Raw genomic sequence first — 10938 nt, 5'->3', positions numbered from 1 at the left:
TCTACTACATATGCCACTACACATCCCAGAGTGTGAGTGCTGCTCAGAGGAACTTCATTCTCTGCTTGACATCCCTGCATGTCATCAGGAGCCCAATTCAAAGACATGGACTTTGCCAGCCAATGGTGAGAGTTAAAACTTCACTATCCTGTTGTGAATCTGCTCCTCGGCCCATCCCATACCCACCTGCATAAGACAGATAATATTTTTCACCAGATAAAACATTTCTGCAGCTTGGAGGAGTACTGTGAATATAAATCACATTAAAGTCTGTGTGGTACTTAATTTGTTGTGTCTTTGTGGCCATTTTGCTATGATTGAGTTACAGGTATTATAGGGAAATAAGCACTCCTGCTTATCAATCACATTCACAGCATACTCTGACATGGCCTTTGTAAATGAAATTAAAAATAAAACTCTCCAACAAACATGGACTGAGAAGTGAGACTTTATAAAATCATAAGCTTTCCCTCAGAGGAAAGACAGTATTTATGTTAAAGACTGGTTTGGATTCATGTTAAAGACTGGTGCAGATTTTGGATGGGTGAATATGGTGCTGGCCATGATGCGATAAAGCCACGGGAAGACATCTCCTGGAGAAGCAAATAACACTAGCTGGATGCGCATGATGAGTGCAGCTGGGCACCACCAAGACTCCATGGTGACCTCAGCAGAATAAGTAAGACCCAGCATTTTCCACGCAGCAGAGAACAAATTTTTGTCACTTTGCAGCTTTCTTCTGAGGCTCCCAAGAGAGCAATTCTTCTTTTTTCCCAGACTGTTTTCAGTTGCTGCAGAGCTTCCCCCCAGATCCCTGTAACTCCTGCCTTATCGATACAAGAAAGGAAGGAAACATAAAATATTCAGGTTCAACTGTTTTTCTTCTGAACTAAAAATGTGGGAAATCTGTGGTGGTAAGAGAAAGAGGAGAAAACACATCAACACTGCAAGGTGAAACGTCTTTGCAAGCCTCCTGCCTTGATCCCCTTTCACATGCACAAGCACCCATGCACGTAGATGCAACAGGAGCAGCTGTTGCAGATCCCCTGCGTTCCCCCATTATGTCTTCTAGCAGTTCTTATCCTCACAGACCTCTTTGATCAGCAATACAGGGAAGATTAGATCTGAGCTGATACAATAGCTTATTGCAGGACAGGGCATGTTTGTGCCCTGCCTGTCAGTGCAACTTGCCATGTCCGTGGGGCTGCATCTGCTAAGAGCAGCCACGCCGAGCCCCCACGATGCACAAAACTCACGTACTGTATTTTCCTTCTTTGCCTCCAGCCATCCCTGTTCTTGCTAAGTCAATTAATATCTACCATACTAGCAGTACAGGCCCCTTGGGAAAAAGGAAACCAGGGAGTAGGCTGGTTGTTCCTGATTTAGGCTTGCCTTGTGCCAATACAGCATATTTTCTAGTGTTTTTTACAATTCAGTTTAAATGACTCAGCTGAGAGGTTTTGTATAACTTCTGACCACAGCCTAACAGTTCTCACAGGAGGTAGTATTTCCTAGTGTTTGGCATGAGCTTTCCCCCTTTTCATCTTAGCACTTGTGCTCCTTCAGTAATCCTTACCCACTTCTTTCTTTTCTTCATGCTTACAGCCTACAACTTTGTAAGTGGTTACTGGATCCCTCAGCTTCCACCAAGCCCTTCACCACTCAGCATAATATATCACATTCATTATTGTTATGCAAGTACCTAGACAGACAGGCTTTATCAAGCTGTTTTCATCCTTCCCATAAACCAGTTCTTAAAGTCCAAAAGCGGTTTGAGTTACTTTATGTGATTTCCCTCCAGTTTGTCAACATCAATCTACAATGCTCTGATCTTTGAATAACTGGGTTGTCACAGCGCTGACAAGGTGTGACCATTTTCTTTCTGGTACGTAATCAGCTACTCATTTATTGCATTTAACTAATTGCACTTAATTCTACCTCTATTTTTTCAAGTTCCATTACACTATCTATATTACGCTTTTTGTGGTAAGCAGCACCAGACACAATCGGATTCTTTAGTCTGTCAGCAGCAAAAACAATTGCTATAAATATTTAAAACCCAGCCAACTCTGATATATGTAACAATTAAAACCCTTTCAAAAGCATCCTCTCTCTAAATCCATCTCCTGGTAAACTGAATTTAAGTGGTAGCAAAGAAATCAAGCCAAATCATTGCATTTCATTTCTGCTGATGTGAAATATTCCCTTTCTCTGCTCTATGTTCTTGCTCCTCACAGAGTGAGTAGATATTTGATTAGGTACAGATTTAAACACAAAAAGATTTTCCAAGCCTCGATTCCAAGTTCCAAGCAATTATCCATTTGCTGGGTGTAACTCACTGCAGGGTCACCCAACTAGAGAGCAGAACAGAAAAGGCTCTTTACAAAGAATCAAAAAAAAAAGAATATTCAGACTGTTTCACCTCACAAGGAATTCTTGAAAAATGTGCTTTCCCCCAGAGACCTGCAGTTGTTTGTCTCATTCAAGGGCTGAGTATTTTCCTCTCGCTCGCAGACTGGTAAAGAGGTGGAGGGCTCATGCTGTGGAGTGTGAGAAGAGCTGTCCTGGGCTGACACCAGATTTGTGTGGGAGCTCCTGCAGGCTCCACCTGTGTCACCTAATAGCGCTGTCTGCTGCACATCAGACCCTTCCACTTGATCTCAGGCATAGCAGCAGGATGCGCTCACATTGTCTGCTCTCCAGCAGCACTGGTAGCAGGATACCTTTGCAATCAGGGAAAAAAGTCTTAGCCACACTCCTAGGTGTGTTTCATAAGCAGCCTTCCTGAGACTGAATACAGTCGTTAAAGCTGGTGGCCTTCTGGTGACCCAGCAACGCTGTCTCTGAGGAGCTCACCTGGGGAAAATAAGAGCTAGTATTGGTCCCCTAGTTCTCAGATAATCAAGATTAAATGTGACTTTTTTAAACACCAACACCAAGTCTAAAACAAGAAGCTAACTAACTAGCTCTGACTAGATGACACCAAGTGGTCATAGCAAAATTTACATTTATTATTACTGGAACACTTTGCAAAACTTTCACCCTTTGAACTGGAGTTTTGCAGCTTTGCCATTTGAACAATTTTGTATTTTTTTTTATGTGGGAGCCACTAAGTCTGGGTATTCTGAGTCTAGGAAGAGCACTCAATCTGTTAAAAATACAAGGGAAATATTTCAAAATGAATTGCTCCCATACTCAAAAGCTGACTTACTGTATATTAACAAGATACAGATTTTTAAGCACTAGTTATTAATTTAGCTAATTCATAGTAAATGAAGTGATTAATAACTAGGCTATGCAATAGTGCTAATATAGAAGTCAGCAGAAAAGTTCCTATTACTAAAACATCAGAGGTCTCTCTATAAGGCATTGTGTGGACTTCTCAAACCTGCTGAAGTGTAAAATAGCAGCAGATCAGTTACACCATATTTTAGAACAAGTGTTTATCTCTCCCTTCTGATCTTAGTGTTGTAATATATCTCACAAGAGAGATCTGAACATGTCTTTACTGGACAAGATACTTACTGTGTAGGAAAAAAATATGTCAGTGGTGCATTTTCTCATCCGTTAAAATTTTGTGTGTGATGTAGAGTTATATGAGCAAATATCAGAAAGCATTTTTAAAAGTTAGTCATCTCCTGGAATGTGTTCTATTAGGGTATTTTCTTTTCACCCTTAGATGACTCTGTGAAACACTTCCCTAGGCATTTTGCCAGCAACCATGGAACCCCAGCAAAACATTAAAAGTCCAGCCAACCCAACACTGCAAAACTGGCTACACTGAAAATTAATTCAACAGGTTCTTCCACTGTTTGAAGGACTTACATTCTCCCTCACTAAAGAGTCTGTACCAGCACAGGCACACATGAAAAAGGAGAGGGGTGGTGATGTAAAAGCAAATGCTCTCTGTGTCCACAGAGAAGGGGAGGGTTAGAAGTAGGTGTATGAACAAAGTGTGTGGACATATGCACTTTGTACTACTTCTGGCCCTAGCAATGGAATTCTGTTCTCTTCCTACACAGGTATCAGCCTCTCTAAATATTTCTCATTTTTACTCTGGTCCCTGTACAAGGCATGTTCTAGACCAAAAAGATTTAACTTGAACAAGAAGGCAAGAACAGCATGAAACACTCAGTGGAAGGCATCCCAAGCTTCCAGAGAGGGATAAATGGTCTGCTTCTGTCACTGACAGGACAGCGACTCACTGTATCATGAGGATTTACTCCCCTGGTACCTGTGTGAGCCTGCCCCACAAGTGCACAGCTTTTTGACCAGCTGAACCACTTTATAAACTTGTTATATTATAAATACTCTGTGCCACTCCATGCTGGAATGCACCCCCATTCATTCACCTTGCACCTTGGACTGTGTTTTTTGAGCTCTCCAGGTTGCTTTCTGTCATAGAATCATAGAATCGTTAGGGTTGGAAAGGACCTTAAGATCATCTAGTTCCAACCCCACTGCCATGGGCAGGGACACCTCACACTAAACCATATCACCCAAGGCCTTGTCCAACCTGGTCTTGAACACTGCCAGGGATGGAGCATTCATGTCTGTGTCCTCACTGCTATTACCAGGTCTTCTAAATTTTAAATAATTTTATATGCTGTCTTTAACATTGCTCCAGTATCTGCTCGATTCCTGTTATAAGATCAATACAGAAAAAATCAATGGACCAAAACCCAATTCCCTCAGACACTTCCCTCTAGCTCATGAGGCATTGCTGACATGTTCTTTTTGCATCTGGTCTGTTAGCTGTCCTTCTTTATATCAGTGGTTTTATCTGAGAGAACTTCAATAAGCAGAAAACAAATGTTCCTGGAGAAACTGCTTTTAAGAGTAGTCCTAAATACATATTACTTGCGCTAATTTATGTTTTGCTGAATGGAACAAATGAAATGGTGTTTCATTAATAGTGTAAGTGATGGACTTCAGGTGAGCCCATGGACTCATTGAGCACCAGGACAAGAAACCAAGCCCTGCAGGTTACCTGGCTTTGGAAGCAGAGCATATGAGTGACATGTACCCATCGCACAGGCAGGTACCTGCCAAATGCCTGCATCAGGACACTTGCTCTGTAGGACAATCCCCTCTCCCACCACAATTTTCCCTTGTTCTCCTTACTGTCAGACTCTCTCTCAGAGCAGGAAGGTTTGCCCAGCACATTTCCTCAGCACAAGTTCTGCCTCAGGAAATGTCCTACCTCCCTTCACCTTCCCCAGCCCCATGTACCCACCTGGACCCCTTTGCAGCTGAGGAAGGGCAGCAGCAGGGAGGTTTCAGGAGCTCATCCCTCTTGCCTCCCTCCTCCTTGACAGAGCCAGCAGGCTGCAACTCTGGCTTGGAATTCCCCTATCAGGGAAGAAAAATCCCACTGATTGTGGGAAACCAAGTCTCCCACAGAGGTGGATGGGTGATAGGGTCCAAGTGCTGCTGCTCTGACATGTCACCTCACAAAATAAGTCACACTTAAGCAGCTCAGTGTGCAGCTCCCAGACCACAAGAGCTCCAGGGCTGAGGGGAACATTTTGGTATCTTAAGGACATGGACATACCTAGTAGCTCTGAGGGCACCCAGGGTTTACAGTGCTTATGCCCAGAAACAATATAAAGGAGATACAATAACACTACTAGTCTAATGTAACTTGTAAATACTGGAGCTAGTCTGCACTGGGGAGCATCTGCTGAGCCTGTAAAATCAGTATGGAGAGTGTGGGCAGATGTCACAGACAACTGTCACAGCCCTCATGCTTGGGAGCTCCGTGGAACCACCGCTAACCCTGAGCATGTCTGGAAAATCCACCAAAATATTTTGATGACTCTGTATGCACAGGAACAGGGAAGGCAGCTAAGAGTAACTTGACTGGACTAGTAGAAGGAGGGAGGAGAGAATATGGTAAAAGAGAAAAGCCAGGTGTGAGGAAAGGTTGGGGAAAGGCCAAGGTGGTGAACGCAGGTTATTTAAGGCAGAATAGGAATGAGTGAGCCAGAGGAAATGACAGGAGCAATATGGCCAGAGATATTCTCCAGAAGAGTGAACTGAACAGCTTTTCTAACAGACCAGAAGCAGAGGGAGATGTGCTTATGAAATCAGGCAGAAGCCTGAACAAAGTTTAGTCTATCTAGCAGAAAAAGATTATTCTCTGCTTTTGTAAGAAGACCTGATAGCTGTGCTTGAAGACAACCTTCACATCTAAGCAATCAAGCGGGCAGACAAAGTACCAGCGTTATAGCCTTTCTCACCAACTGATGCCCTCAGTCTTGTGCAAGGAAGCGTAGATGAGAACTTTAGGAAGAAAGAAGTTCCACATTGGCTGTGTAAAGACCAAAGTTGGAAGAGGGACATAAGAAGAGAAGGCTGCATAGAGACCTCATAGCAGCCTTCCAGTGTCTGAAGGGGGCCTATAGGGATGCTGGGGAGGGACTCTTCATTAGGGACTGTAGTGACAGAACAAGGGGTAATGGGTTAAAACGGGGGAAGTTTAAATTGGATATAAGGAAGAAATTCTTCCCTGTTAGGGTCGTGAGGCACTGGAATATGTTGCCCAGGGAGGTTGTGAATGCTCCAGCCCTGGCAGCGTTCAAGGCCAGGTTGGACAAAGCCTTGGGTGAGATGGTTTAGTGTGAGGTGTCCCTGCCCACGGCAGGGGTTTGGAACTAGATGATCTTAAGGTCCTTTCCAACCCTAACTATTCTATGATTCTATGAAGTGGGAGAGCCTGACAAAAAAACACACCATATTAAGAGCCTATCCTGTGACTGGCAATAAGTCATTGCTAGAAACTGATTTCTGTGAGCTGTGGTCCATATGAACAACATCCTTAGGCTGGCCCTAGAGGTGGAGCTGGCAAACAGGGAGAAAAAGCTGAGACCTGAGCATGTCTTATAAAGGGCAGTAGAAAATAGAAGGACAATCAAAAGCAGGAAAAGAAGCTGAGGAGCACAGCTTGAAGAAGGCCAGGGAGGGCAGCTTCCCAAGCAGGAGTGATGGCCTGAAAGAAGAGAAAGTTTCAGAGACCTGAGATTGGCTGAGAAAATGAAGCTAAAATCTTCAGTTGAAAAAAAAACCCCAAACATTCCATGGTCAAAAACAATGCAACAGCAACTAAAGTGGGGTCTGGAGGGATGAAACATAAAATAACAGCATTTGTTTTATTCTCAACACCAGGAGGAAAACACCCAGGGATCTCATGGTGTTTTGACAGGAGGAACATGCATTTGCTGCAGCTCCAGAAGGGTCAGAGGCTTGAGAAGTGGTGCTGGCCACCTCACCTCACGTCCTGCGATGGAATCCAAAGTAGAAATAGCATGGGTCCTAAAATGAAACCTCTGCTCCTTACAAATGTAAGCACCAACAGCTACACAGAACAGGCAAGCACCAAATGCAAAGCACTCTCTCACAGTAATATAAAACACAAGAAAACAACTTACCAAGCAAAAGAAAGCATTTAGCATTTTGGAAAGCCTTCAGTCTGCACGGAGTTTTTCATCTCTTGCAGCACAAAGAACAGTGAACACTTTTTAAGTCACTCACAATTAGTCTGACATGTCCTCAGAGCTGTAGAGGTTTTTTTCTCAAAGTCTGATCTTTTTGCTGTAATATGACTTTTTTTTTCAGTTGTGTATAAACAAAAAAAGGTACACAGAATAAAATTAATCAGAAAGATGTTAAACTAAAATACCTACCAAAGCAATGTGACATTTTGAAAGAGAGAAAAATGTTTATCACCATAAATCAAAAATACCTTGATAGTATCCTTTCCTTTTAGAAGCTGGAAGAACACTGAAATTAGGCCTAGTTCCTACAGAGAGCTCTTCAATTCCTTTCTTGAAGCAAAAGTCATATTCATTCAACACAGGTTTTCCTGATTAAGCTCAGCAGGATCAAATGCAATATTAACTAAAGAATCACAAAAATACTTGCTTAAGCACAGACAGCTGTAGGACACAAGACTGAGCACAACCAAGACACAAACAGTTTCTCTCCCTTGGAAAACGAGAGTGATTGACAAGAGGGAACTTTCTGCAATTTACAATAACAGTTCTCTGCATGGACACGTATTCGTGGCAGTCTTTAAAGCTTTCAGTTTGGTGAAAACCAGTTTCTTTCTTTGGCTTAAGATCTTGATCCAAACTGTTCTGTGGCAGGACACTCTGGCTCTTGTCTGGATTTATGCCTGCTTAATTTGGGTGCAAATTTTACCAGTTGAGTTTTCATTTTGACCCTACATGGTTTATTGCAGAGATTTGGAAGAAGTTTTCATATTTTTTTTTTATCCCCCCCCCGAGATTGTAGCTTCTACTGACAAGCAGATGTTTAGAGTGTCCTTTTACTTACCTGCTTTATGGGATCTGTAGTTTCATCTTCACCTCCAGGTGCCAGCAATGACTACTGTTATTGAGGAAGTTCATTAAAGTACCATGGATCTAGACAGAATATCTGGGGTTGCTTATTTTTGTTGTATGCATAGTCTATGTGCAGGAGTATTTTTAGACCATTAGGTGATATGCTTTATTATTAACAGCTAGGCTTGAAGCCTGAAGATGATAGGCCATTTTCTTCTCTTGTAAACTCAGCTAATGTCACTGCTGTTTCCTTAGCAGTCCCTGAAAATTGGTTCCTTTCTAACTGTCTGGGAAGCATCTTGGGTTTTATTTTAAAAGAACAACCAATAACAAAACTCGAATAATTATAATTCTCCAGTTTTTGGCAAACGAAAAGCACAAAAGGAGTCCCATTTGGAGTGAAGACATTCAAGAGAGAAAAATACTGAAGAAAGTGGACTAGGAAAGAACTAAAAAAGTCAGAATTCCTTTAGCCCAAACCCCACCAAATTTGGACTTAAAAAATCAAGGTCCCCATTTTCAAAACAGGGTATGTTTATGCAGCCTTAACGTAGTCACTAGTGAGTCAAGCCATGCTTCACCACTTCGAAAATTTAAGCAGAAACGAGTTTCAATGAGAAAGCCATGCTTGTGTGTTCATTTCTACAAGTAAGTACACTATTTTCATTCTAATAGGTTAATTTTATTCTTGCAATAGCTGTATTGATTTTAATAGAACTACTTCTAAAATATTAATATTAATTTGTGTTGTGGAGAAAAGCATGTATATTTTTGTGAGGTAATTAAGTGGCCTGACTTCCATTAATAAAGTGCCCTAGTTCCATTAACACCGATGAAGCTGTTCATTAACATAACTGAAGTTAAAGAGTTCTTAAATCTTGGCCCATAGTCTTTGAAGAAAACAGAGCCAAAGCTAGGGAGATGTTCAGTGAAAGTTTAAAATGCATGATGAGGCCTTAATTCTCCACTGCTTTGTGACTCCTGTGGGTATATACAATTGGGTACACTCCTTGTAAAATACTACCAAGCAAGAACTTTGCACATGTGTAGAAAATCAAGACCTGACTTTTGCTGAACATACACACTCAGTAGCAAGCAAGACGCCGCAGTTACTAAGACCCTTCGATGCAATGACTTTAAACAGTTAGCAGGCAATTGCTATTTACATTTTACTGATAGGCAACTAAAATAGACAAAGCAAGCTAGGCTAGATGGAAATGTCCAGGAAAATTAACACTTAATTTTTTAAGTGGATTAGTTAAACCACAAACAATCCTATGTAGACATCCATTCAAAACTAAAGCTGCTTTTATTCTATTCAGTGTTATTTTATTCTGAAAGGGAATTAATTTAAATCAAATTGCAGCCGGTTCTGTTGTGAATAAGAGCATGTAAATTGAGGTTCAATACAGTTCACAGGCACTTTTAATTTACACCTTTTGTTACTTTAATTAATTGTCCTGAGGGCCTGAGCTCACATAGGAAGCGTGCCAAGGTGCAAGGAGTTAAGGATCAACAACTCCAGCAGCCCTTCCCTGCTGCTCAAGCATCCTCCTTATCGCCGGACGGCACAGTTCTGGGGGAGTCACAGGAGGTATTCCTGCCTTTCCCTGTCACCTACCATGTAGTGACAGCTCTCAGGGAGAGCATTTCATGCATTGAATGGGAGGACAGGACAAACATGCAGCACCTATTGACTAGGGGCCAGGAGGAAGCACTCGACCCAAGAGAGTGCATTCATTGACCTCTGTAGGCACTGAAAGCAGAGAAGTAGTGTGATACATCACAGAGAACACAGAGCTGTGCGTTCAGTGGTCAGCTTGAAAACCTCATAGTCAGCTTCACTACACCATGATCAGATTTGCGGAGGTGTAACTCAATGATAAACATTGAAAGATGCCACGGAGAAAGATCTATAAATACGCAGTGCATCTTTCTTCCTTCCTACTTATTTTAAAATCATACTCAGCTTGAAATTGTAGTTTCTTACAGAAAGTCTCTGTGCAATTTTCATAATTCCCAAAACTGAAGTAAATTGTAGTGACCTTGTGGAATTATAACATCCACCTCAGGGCAGCACAATTATACCAGTACCTATGCAGTTACTGTAATACCAGGGCAACCACCAATGGATTGGTCCCTGCTTTGACCCATTGACAAGAGTCCTACACCCCAGCTAATAGTCAAATGCTCCTTCACGATGTAAAAAAACAAACAAACAAACAAACAAAACAACCAACCCAAAAAAAAAAAACCAAAAAAAAAAACCAAAACAAAAAACCAAAAAAGGGTGAAATGCCACACATCCATTTCCACCCGCGTGCAGCCACTGTCTATACAAAGCCACACATTTTAAGGTCTCTCCACCTCTTTTGAGCATTATTTTCTTCCGCTTCATAACATGACTTCTTCAGTTCTCTGTTCTTTCTTCGGTCTGTCAATCCCACGTCGGTATGAATTTAGCCAGAAATCATCTTAACCTTTTAGTTACATCAGAGAGAAGAATCAAGAAGGGGCTTGCTCTCTTTTCACAGATTTTCCTGACAGTTAGTGCAGAGCTCCTCCAGAAAATAATACAGCATCGTTGTCCGCA

The 10938-nt window shown here is 41.9% G+C and overlaps 1 long non-coding RNA gene across 1 annotated transcript; it reads right to left on the bottom strand.

The window, feature by feature from the left end:
* Nucleotides 1-728: 728 nt before the first annotated feature.
* On the bottom strand, nucleotides 729-5353 carry LOC130597179 (uncharacterized). The gene is made up of 3 exons (XR_008971690.1): nucleotides 5237-5353; nucleotides 2688-2856; nucleotides 729-827 (listed from the first exon to the last, which is right to left on the bottom strand). It is a non-coding gene; the product is annotated as an uncharacterized LOC130597179 (long non-coding RNA).
* Between the last annotated feature and the right edge of the window lie 5585 nt (nucleotides 5354-10938).

This window comes from Pezoporus wallicus, unplaced genomic scaffold, assembly GCF_028554395.1.
Source record: "Pezoporus wallicus isolate ANWC-B61680 ecotype Strahan unplaced genomic scaffold, APGP_CSIRO_Pwel_v1 contig_3817, whole genome shotgun sequence".
NCBI lineage: Eukaryota > Metazoa > Chordata > Aves > Psittaciformes > Psittacidae > Pezoporus > Pezoporus wallicus.
The sequence above is the reverse complement of the archived record's forward strand: the minus strand, read 5'-3'. Positions and strand labels throughout refer to the sequence as shown.